This window comes from Aotus nancymaae, unplaced genomic scaffold, assembly GCF_030222135.1.
Source record: "Aotus nancymaae isolate 86718 unplaced genomic scaffold, 86718_ANA_hifiasm-v0.15.2.pri h1tg000014l, whole genome shotgun sequence".
In the NCBI taxonomy this organism is placed as follows: Eukaryota; Metazoa; Chordata; class Mammalia; order Primates; family Aotidae; genus Aotus; species Aotus nancymaae.
The window spans coordinates 19,379,751-19,389,988 of NW_026988425.1; the positions used below are offsets into that span (position 1 = coordinate 19,379,751).

The following is a 10,238-nucleotide window of genomic DNA, read 5'->3' on the forward strand; positions in this document are numbered from 1 at the left end:
CTTATTCAATTATGGGTTTTGAAGTTGGAGGTCTGTGAGGTGCACTCTCCCCTCACACCATAGTGTCTCCATGGCCTAAAAGCAATATTTGTTCTTGTACTCAGAATTTTTCTTACTTTCTCAGTCGCTTTGCTTTTTGCTATCTCATATTCAATTGAGTTCTTTCTACTGTTTCTTGTCTTCCTTTCTCATCTAAGAATATATCTTTATGCTAGGACATTCCCATTAAAATACTGTAATAAAATAGTAATAATCATAATAAATATAATTCTCCCTCTTGACACTGAATTGATTTCCTTCTTAGACCTCATTCTTCTGGTTGCCTTTGTCGACCTTGTTTGAGATAATGTCTACCCACACTATCTTATCTTGACTTCTCGATCTGTCATTTACTTATCTGTCCAGCTAGTTTGATTCAAATTCTACTATATATATATATTTTTTCAATAACTTTGTATTAGTTCTCAAACAGCTTAAAAGCTATTATCTGAGACTGAGTAATTTATAAAGAAAAGATGTTTAATTGGCTCATAGTTCCACATGGCTGGGGAGGCCTCAGGAAACTTATAATCATGGTGGAAGGTAAAGAGGAAGCAGGCACCTTTTTCAAAGGGTCATAGGAGAGAAAGAGAACATAGAGGAAACTGACACTTTTAAACCATCAGATCTCATAAGAACTCTCTTACTACCACAAGAACATCATGGTGGAAACTGTCCCCATGATTCAATAACCTACCAAAAGATTTCTCCCTAAACACATGGGGATTACAATTAGCGATGAGATTTGGTTGAGGACACAGAACCAAATCATATCATTTCACCTTCATCCCTGGCCCCTCCTAAATCTCATGTCAAAAACAATTATGCCTTCCCAACAGTCCCCCAAAGTCTTAACTTATTCCCGCACTAACTCAAAAGTCCAAGTCCAAAGTTTCATCTGAACCAAGGCAAGTCCCTTCAGTCTATGATCCTGTAAAATCAGAGTCAAATTAATTACTTCCAAGACACAATGGGGGTACAGGCATTGGGTAAATGTTTCCATTCCAAATGGGAGAAATTAGCCAAAGCAAAGAGGCCACAGGCCTCTTGCAACTCCAAATGGCAGGGCAGTCATTAAATATTAAAGCTCCAAAATCTCCTTTGACTCCATGTCTCAAGTCCAGGGCATGCTGATGCAAAAGGTGAGCTCTGATGGCCTTGGACAGCTCCACCCCTAAGGCTTTGCAAGGTGCAGCTCCTGTGGCTGCTTTCATGGCTGGCGTTGAGTACCTGCAGCTTTTCCAGGTGCAGGGTACAAGCTGCTGGTGGATCTACCATTCTGAGTGCTGGAGGATGGGAGCCTTCTTGCAACTCCACTAGGCAGTGCCCCAGTGGGGACTCTGTGTAGGGACTACAACCCCACATTTTTGCAGTGCCCTAGCAGCGGTTCCCTATGGGGGCTCTGCCCAGGCAGCAGACTTCTGCCTGAGCATCCATGCATTCTCACACATCCTCTGAAATCTAGGTGGAGGTTCTCAAACATCAACTCTTGTCTTCTGCACACCTCCAGGCTCAACACTACGTGGACGTCACCAATGTTTGGAGCTTGCACCCTCTGAAGGAACAGTCTGAGTTGTACCTTAGCCTCTTTTAGCCATGGCTGGAGCTGGAGTGGCTGGGATGCAAGGTGCCATGACACAGGGCTGCACAGAACCAGAGAGTCGTGAGCCTGGTCCATGAAACTATTTTTCCTAGGCCTCTGGGCCTGTGAAGATCTCTGACATGCCCTAAAGACATTTTTCACATTGTCTTGGCTATTAACATTTGGCTTCTCATTATTTAGGCAAATTTTTGCAACTGGCTTGAATTCTTCCCCAGAAAAATTGGTTTTTATTTTCTACCACATAGTAAGGCTTCACATTTTCAAAACCTTTATGCTCTGCTTTCCTTTTATACATAAATTCCAATTTAAAACTATATCTTTGTAAATGCATATAACTGAATGTTTTCAGAAAAAGCCAGGCCATATCTTGAACATTTTGCTGTTTATAAATTTCTTCTGCCAGATACCTTAAATCATCTCTCTCAAGTTCAAAATTCCACAGGTCTCCAAGGCAAGGGAAAAATGCTGCCAATATCTTTGTTAAAGCATAGCAAGAGTGACCTTTCTCCAGTTTTCATTAAGTTCCTTATCCTCATCTGAGATCACCTCAGCCTGGACTTCATTGTCCATATCATTATCAGCATTTTGGTCAAAACCATTCAACAACTCTCTAGGAAGTTTCAAACTTTCCCACATCTTCCTGTCTTCTTCTGAGCCCTTCAAACTATTCCAATCTCTGCCTTTTACCCAGTTCTAAAGTTGCTTTCACATTTTCAGGTTACCTGAATCGCAGTACCCAACTCTGAAGGTACCAATTCTATGTATTTGTCCATTCTCACACTGCTATAAAGATATTTCCTGAGACTAAGTAATTTATTTAAAAAACATGTTTAATTGATTCACAGTTCCATGTGGCTGAGGAGGCCTTAGGAAATTTACAATCATGGTGAAAGGTGAAGGGGAAGAAAGCACCTTCTTTGCAGGGCATCAGGAGGGAGAGATAGCGCAGCAGAAAATGCCACTTTTAAAGCATCAGATCTCATGAGAACTCTCTCACTATCATAAGAACATCACAGTGGAAACCTTCCCCGTGATTCAATCATCTCCCAAAGGGTTCTTCCTCAATACATGGGGATTACAGTTTGATGTGAGATTTGAGTGGGAACAAGGAGCCAACCCATATCAATTTTATTGTGAAATTAATTGGAAATTACTCTTACCTCATCTTATTAAACAATTCAATAGCAATTGATATAGTCAACTATTCTTTCTTTCTCTTGAAATAATCTTGGGTTTCCCGAAATGAAGATCTTTAGTTTTTTACATGTTGTATTCACCTTACTTTGCCAGACCTTTTCCCACATTTCCATATTTCATTGGCATCCCTCAGATCTTTGTTTTTTTTATTGTTTTCTACTATCTCCTTAGGTAAAATAAAGTTTGTTGCTTTAGCCAACACATCGTGCTGATGCTTTCTTCTTTTACCTCTTTAGCCTAGACTTTTCATCTGAGTACCAGTCCCATATATCTAAATTTCTACTTGACATCTTCATGTGAATGTCTTTCATGTATTGTAAGCATATAACAAGTAGAAATGGTCATTTTTCTCCCCAAATCTTCTTCTCCTTGAAAATTGTACATATCAAAAAATAGTGCTGGAATTCATCTAGATATTCAGGCAAAAAAAATGCAGCCATTTTTACTTATTTTTTCCTACCTCAGCCATTATATTCAAGCATTCGTCTTTCTTATGTTTTATTTTTTCATTTATATCCATTTTTTCTGATCTCCTCTCTCTTCACCTTGGTCGATCTCTTCTATGGCTTATTGCAATAGCCTCCAAACTCATTTCTAGGTGTCTCTCTTGATCCTTCCAATCCATTCTCCACAGAGTAGCTAGAAGACTTCAACTAAAATATTTTTATATTTAACTTGGAATAAAGTATTGGCTGTTTACATTAGGCTGGTAAGGTCAATGGCTGTTCTTGTCCCATTTATCTTTGTATTTCATCTCAGTATCACTCTCTCTGTTTTTATTACAGTCTAGGCAAATGGTCTTGTGTTACTCTCACATGCCAAATGTTTTCCCCATTATTCCAGATTTTCCTCTGCCTTCCACAGTCTTCACTTGGGCTTAGTTTGGCATGGTCATGCTCATTGGCTTTCTTGCTGAGTTCCAACATTTTAAAGAGTGTCCCCCTTTCCCTCAGAATTGACTACACTTTGGCAAATTCTATGGCAAATCTATAATTTCAAAGCAAAATCTTCTTATTCTTCATTTCTCAAAGTAAATGTCACTTCATACAAAAAATGTGCCTGATAATTCTTTGTAAAGCATTCTCCATCTTAGAGTATTATCCCTTACCCAGTTTCCTTTAAGTGACATTTTAATTACCATATGTTTCATTAAGCTTGTCTCTCACTGAGTTATTGTATATGCTGCTAGAAAAACAATAACTTTGCTAAATAATAATATATTGCATTTGTATCACCCATAATTTTTATTTTAGACTTTTTAAAAGGATATTTTGAATCTTATTCAACATTTATTACTCTTATCCGTGTAAAAATGTAATTATATATAAAGAAAATGGTGAAGATTAACCTTAACCTTAACCTAAATCTTGAATTCAGAGTTCAAATTTCCCAAGTTGTATTTTGATTCAGATGTTGCTGTTCATGTTTTCCATGCAACATTGTCCTTCATGCCATTAAAGGATTGGCAAGTGCAGGAATGAAGGAAATAATTTATATAAAGATTGCTTTGCCTTTATTTCCCAATTTTTAAGTCAATTATTGGCATGCATTTTGCAAATTTTGATGTCAGCATTTTCTGAATTATAGCAGAAGTCATCAAGATTCTGGACTCTTACTCCTTCTTCAGATAGTCCTGAAATAGTCTGTGTGTTGAAATGCCAATGGATGTAGCTTTCCAGATATAACACCAGGAGTAACACACAGACACACTTTTTCACGAGCGTGTTCTTTAATTGTTGACACCTCTGTCTATACCAAGTAGTGCTGCCTTATCACTTCTACTTCTTATAAATTCTAGCCCATTCAATCATTCTCCCGTATCCTTTGCCCAGTAGGCAGCTCCTTCTCTCATTTGTAAGTTGAAAGGAAATTCCATTTTCTTTATTTTATTACTGTTACTTTTATTTTATTGAAAGGCATGCTATATCTGGGAATTCCTTTTCCTAAGATTTGAGGAATTTTTTGAATAAAATAGTACCTAATTCCACTGCTTTGATAATATATAAACAGCCTGAAACAATATATACGTAGGTTGATAATAACAACTACTTTTACTAAAAGACTGCACCCCAGACCACAGCAACAGAAATACAATATTAATAAGGCAATGAATACTAAGTTCAGAGATGTTAAAATGTTAATTAAAATTATGTGTATTTCAGTATTACTGAAAAAGTGGCTACTGGCTAACTCTCCCTCTGGCCTGAAAGTTGAATAAGGCTGTGCCTATTGCATTCGCTTTGATCAAACAGACTAATGTATATTAACTGTTGAACAAATTCCATATATATTTGTTGAATAAATGTATAAATGAAGCCCCATAATAGAAAATTCTCCAGAGTGTGAGTTTATTAATGGTGAAATTAGCAAAGATACAAATTAAAATAAAATTATTTCAATCTTAGAACTCCCGGTTTATGTAAAGAAAATTTCATTTTTTTAGTAAAAAGGTTTTAATATGAAAATTAAATAGTCATGTATAATATGTACTTTTATTATTTTATAAAACATATGTCTTTGCCTTAGTTCAGGTTGCTATGACAAATTACTATAGAACAGATAAACAACAAACATTTTTAATTTTTACCATTTTGGAGACTGGAAGTCTGAGATGAGGGTTCCAGCATGGTTGGGTTTTTGGTGAGGACTTTCTAGTTTTGAAGTACTGTCTTTGTACTGTGTCTTCACAAGTTAGAAAGAGAGGAAGCTAGCTGTCTGGCCTCTTTTTCTAAGGACACAAATCTTATTCCTGAGGGTTTTACCTTCATGACCTAATTCCTTTCCAAAGTCCCTACTCCCAAATACCATCACATTGAGATTAAAGTGTCTACATATGAATTTGGGCAGAACACATTTAGTTCCTTGCATTCTACTTCTGGCTCCCCAGAATTCATGTCCTTTCCACATGCAAAATGCATTCATTCGATCTGAATAGGCCCAAAATTAATTCACTCCAAACTCTACTGTAAAGTAAAAGTCCAAAGTCTTGTCTAAATTAAGTATGAGTAAGATTTGCAGTACATTTCTTCCTGAGACAAAATTCTCTAGCTGTGAACCTGTAAACTCTCATATATTTTTTAGGGCTCTTCAGAGAGATAAAGCTAATAGGATGGATAGATGAACAGGTAAAGAGATGGAAAAAGAAGAAGAAGAAAGGAAGAGAAAGGAGAGGAGAGAAAAGAAAGGAAGAAAAAAAGAAAGAGAGAGGGAGGAAGGGAAGGAAGGAAGGAAGGAAGGAAGGAAGGAAGGAAGGAAGGAAGGAAGGAAGGAAGGAAAAATATGAGAAGAAATTTATTAGAGGAATTGGCTCATGTGATTCTGAAAAGGTCCTATGACAGCTTGCTGTCTGCAAGTTGCAGACCCTAAAATGCCAGCAGCATGACTCAGTCCAAGTCCAAAAGCCTCAGAACCAGGGGAGTAATGATGTAGCTCTCAGTCCAAGGCTGAAGACCTGAGAACCCCAGGAGGTTACTGATATAAGTCCTGGGGTTGAAATGCAAAAGAACCTGGAATTCTAATATTTAAAGGCAGGAGAAGAATGGTGTCCCAGTTCCAAGACAGACAGAAATAAATTGCCTTTCATTTAACTTTTTGTTCTGTCTGAGCCCACACCCAATTGGATGATACCTGCCCATATTAAGGACAGATGTTTCTCACCCCGTCCACTGACTCACTTGCCGATCTCTTCTGCACACACCACCACACATGGACACACCCAGATATCATGCACTACTAGCTCTCTAGCTGTTTCTTAATTCAGTCAAGTTGAAAACCTAAAACCAACCATCACAAGTTATGCGCTTCTAAAATGAAATGGTGTGACCAGAATAGGATAGACATTCCCATCCCAAAATGGAGGAATAAAGAAGGAAAGAGTGATGGGTCCCACGCAAGTCCAAAACCAAGGAAGGCAAAATTCATGAGATCTTAAGGCTTGAGAATAAACCTCTTTGGCCTCATAGTCTGCCTTCCAAGAATATGGGGGCAGCAGCAGAGCTTTGCGGACTCACTGAGGCAGCAGCCTTGGCTTCCCGACCCACTGGGGCAGTGAAATGCACTTGCACCTCTCCTGGATGGAGGCTCCTCTGTCAGAGCCCAGCCAGGCAGGAGTCAATTCTCCATGGTTTTGGGAAGCCCCATCCCTAAGACTTTACATAGACATCATCTGGTCTACTGAAAACAAACTGACAAGTCCCTTCTTTTGAAACTGAACAGACACACCTAATATATTCTGAACTGACTTTCAGGTCATTCTTACCTTTTCTTGAAGAACAGAGCAAATTTGGTACAGTAGAATAGCTCTATGATCCTCTCCTGTAACATTCAAGAGGTCCAACAACCTTTGTTTCTTGCTCTTTCCTCTTCAGTTCACACTAGCAGTTATCCTGCTGGAGTAGCTGATGAACTCTTTCTGTTCACATCTATATTAATGTCCTTATCAATATAAGCATAAATTAATAAAGCAGTATAACTATAAGGAGGTCTTTGAGCCCTTCGACAAGCTGCAACCTCCCACTAACTCTTTGCATACCTTCGCCCTCCTTGGGGACCACTTGAAAGAGACCCTCTGTGTCGAAGCTATAGTGTTCCCATCTGCCGAGTTCTCGGGCCTGATCACCTACTCTGTGTCCCTGGTGGAGGAGTCTCAAGACCTGTCAGTTCCAGAGACTCTGCTGTACAAAGACATGGTGGTGTTCCGGGTGGCTCCCTGCATCTTCATTGCCTGCACCCAGGTGCCTCTGGAGGTTTATCTGTGCAGGGAGCTGCAGCTGCAGGGTTTTGTGGACATGGTGATGGAGCTGAATGATAAGAGCAATAGCCTGATGGTCTCTGTCTATGAGGACCCCAGCTGCCTGGGCAGGTGACTCCAGGATGAGATGGCCTTCTGCTACACCCAGGCTCCCCACAAGGTAATGTCCTTGATCCTCGATATGCCTCGAGCCCCAATCTTGATGAGTTCCCCATGAAATACTCACTCAGGACACAGAGGACCATAAAGTGGCCAGCATGGATTCCATTGGGAACCTGATGGTGTCCCCACCTGTCAAGGTCCAAGGGAAAGAGTACTTTCTGGGCAGAGTCCTCATTGGCAGCAGCTTTTACCCCAGCGTGGAGGGCCAGGCCATGAGTAAGACCCTCAGAGACTTCCTCTATGCCCAGCATGTCCAGTCTCTGGTGGAGCTCTACTCACACTGGCTAATGATGAGCCACATGGATGAGTTCATGTGCTTCAGCCCCACAGATGAGAAGAGTGAGGGCAGAAGGGCTTCCAGCTGCTCCTGGCCAGCCTTGGTGCTGACTACAAACTCTTCCAAGAGAAACAGAAGGAAGGCTATGGTGATGCTCTTCTGTTTGACAGAGTTAGAGCAGATTAGCTCCTAACAGAAGGGAAACTAAAACCATGGACCATCTTCTGGCTGATGAAAGCCTGAGGAAGCAGAATGAATACATGGAGAAGTGCATTCACCTGACCGTGACATACTGAAGATGGAGCTGGACCTGGTGGAGCAGGACATCATCGAGATTCCCCAGCTGTTCTGCTTGGAGAAGCTGACTAACGACCCCTCTGACCAGCAGCACAAGAGGCTCTTTGCGAGGCCATACTTCCCTAACCTGCTGTGGATGATTGTGATGGGCAAGAACCTGGGGATCCCCAAGCCTTTGGGGCCCCAAGTCAAGGGCACCTGCTGCTTGGAAGAAAAGATGCGCCGCTTGCTGGAGCCCCTGGGCTTCAAGTGCACCTTCATCAATGACTTTGACTGCTACCTGGCGGACGTGGGAGACATCTGTGCCTGTGTCACTGTCTGCTGGGTGCCCTTTGCCTTCAAATGGTGGAAGATGGTACCACAGACCCAGGCCCTGGAGCTGCCAGCTCTGTCCCAGTGTGGATGGCCCAATGTCATCATGCAACAGCATGACTCCTTGCCCAGCAGAGGAGTCTGGAGAGTCGAGGCAACGCAGCCCTTTCTTCCCTGTCCACCCCGACCCTCGGACCCCATAGGATGGCAAATGCCGCCAGTTTGAACCCCTGCGGGGAAAAGATGGAAAAGTCTTCAGCCAAGAGGCATTTACTGAATAGCAAATAAAGCGCTAGGGGTCATGAATGCAAAAAAAAAAAAATAATATACAATCACTTGATTGTATACTTAGTATTTGCTTCTGAATATGCTTTCTTATTTTTGCAATATAGATTGGACAATTTTCCAAATATTTAAGTACATTTTTTATTAAAATTCAATCTTTAAGTAATATCTCTCTTCTTACATTTAACCATAACTAGTCAGAAAAAACTGTATTAGTCCATTCTTGCACTGCTCTAAAGAAATGAATGAGACTAGCTAATCTATAAAGAAAAGAGGTTTAATTGGCTCATGGTTCCGCAGGCCGAACAGAAAGCATGGCTGGGAGTTGGGGACTCAGGAGACTTTCAATCATGGTGGAAGGTGAAGGGGAAGCAGGCACCAACTCCATGATCCAATCACCTCCCACAAAGACCCTCCTTTGAGGATTATATTCAACATGAGATTTTGGTGGGGACGAAAAATTAAGCCATATCAAGAACCAAGGTGTTTATTCAACACTTTGCTTAAAAACCTTCTCAGCTAAATATCCTATTTCCACAAAACACAAGAACAAGAATACAATTCAGTCAAAATATTTGTCACTTTATAAAAAGGACCACCTTTTCTCTGTTGTCCAATAACAATTCCTAATCTCTGTCTGAGATCTCAGTAGATGGCACTTATTGTCCTTATTTCTAGCAACATTCTGTACATGAATATTCATGCATTCTTTAAGATGAATAAAGCTTTCCTTAAAACTCCCATCTTTTCCTTTTGAGCCCTTACGAGATCCACCTTTAAGTCTCTGCAGTGACAATCTTGGCTTTTTCTAGCATGCACTTCAAAATTCTTCCAACTTCTATCCATGATTCAGTTCCAAAGCTCTTCGACAATTTTAGATATTTGTTCCAGAAGCACCCAACTTATTGGTACCAACTTCTGTCTCAGTAAGCGTGGCTGTTATATAACAAATTACCATAGACTGTGTGGCTTACAAAAACCAAAAATTTATTTCTTATCATTCCGAAGGTTAGAAGTCCAAGATATGGGTGTGAGCGTGGTTAAGTTCTGGTGAGGCCCCACTTCCACGTTGCAGACAGTCTACTCATCCTGTATCTTCACAAGGAGGAAAAAGATCCAGCTAGATCTTCAGTCATTTCTTATAAGGGCAGTAATTCAATTCACAAGGGCTCTAACCCTGTGACCTAATTACCACCCAAAGACCAGACCCTCAAACATTACCACATTGGAATCAGAATTTCAAGTTAGGTATGAGATGAAGAGATCAGTTTTCAGTCTGTTGTACTCTTTCAATCAAGATTTGGAAATGTAATTGC

General features: G+C 40.4%; 1 pseudogene; it reads left to right on the forward strand.

The window, feature by feature from the left end:
- Positions 1 to 1,191: 1,191 nt before the first annotated feature.
- LOC105733003 (protein-arginine deiminase type-6-like) lies at positions 1,192 to 8,863 on the forward strand (annotated as a pseudogene).
- Positions 8,864 to 10,238: the final 1,375 nt, after the last annotated feature.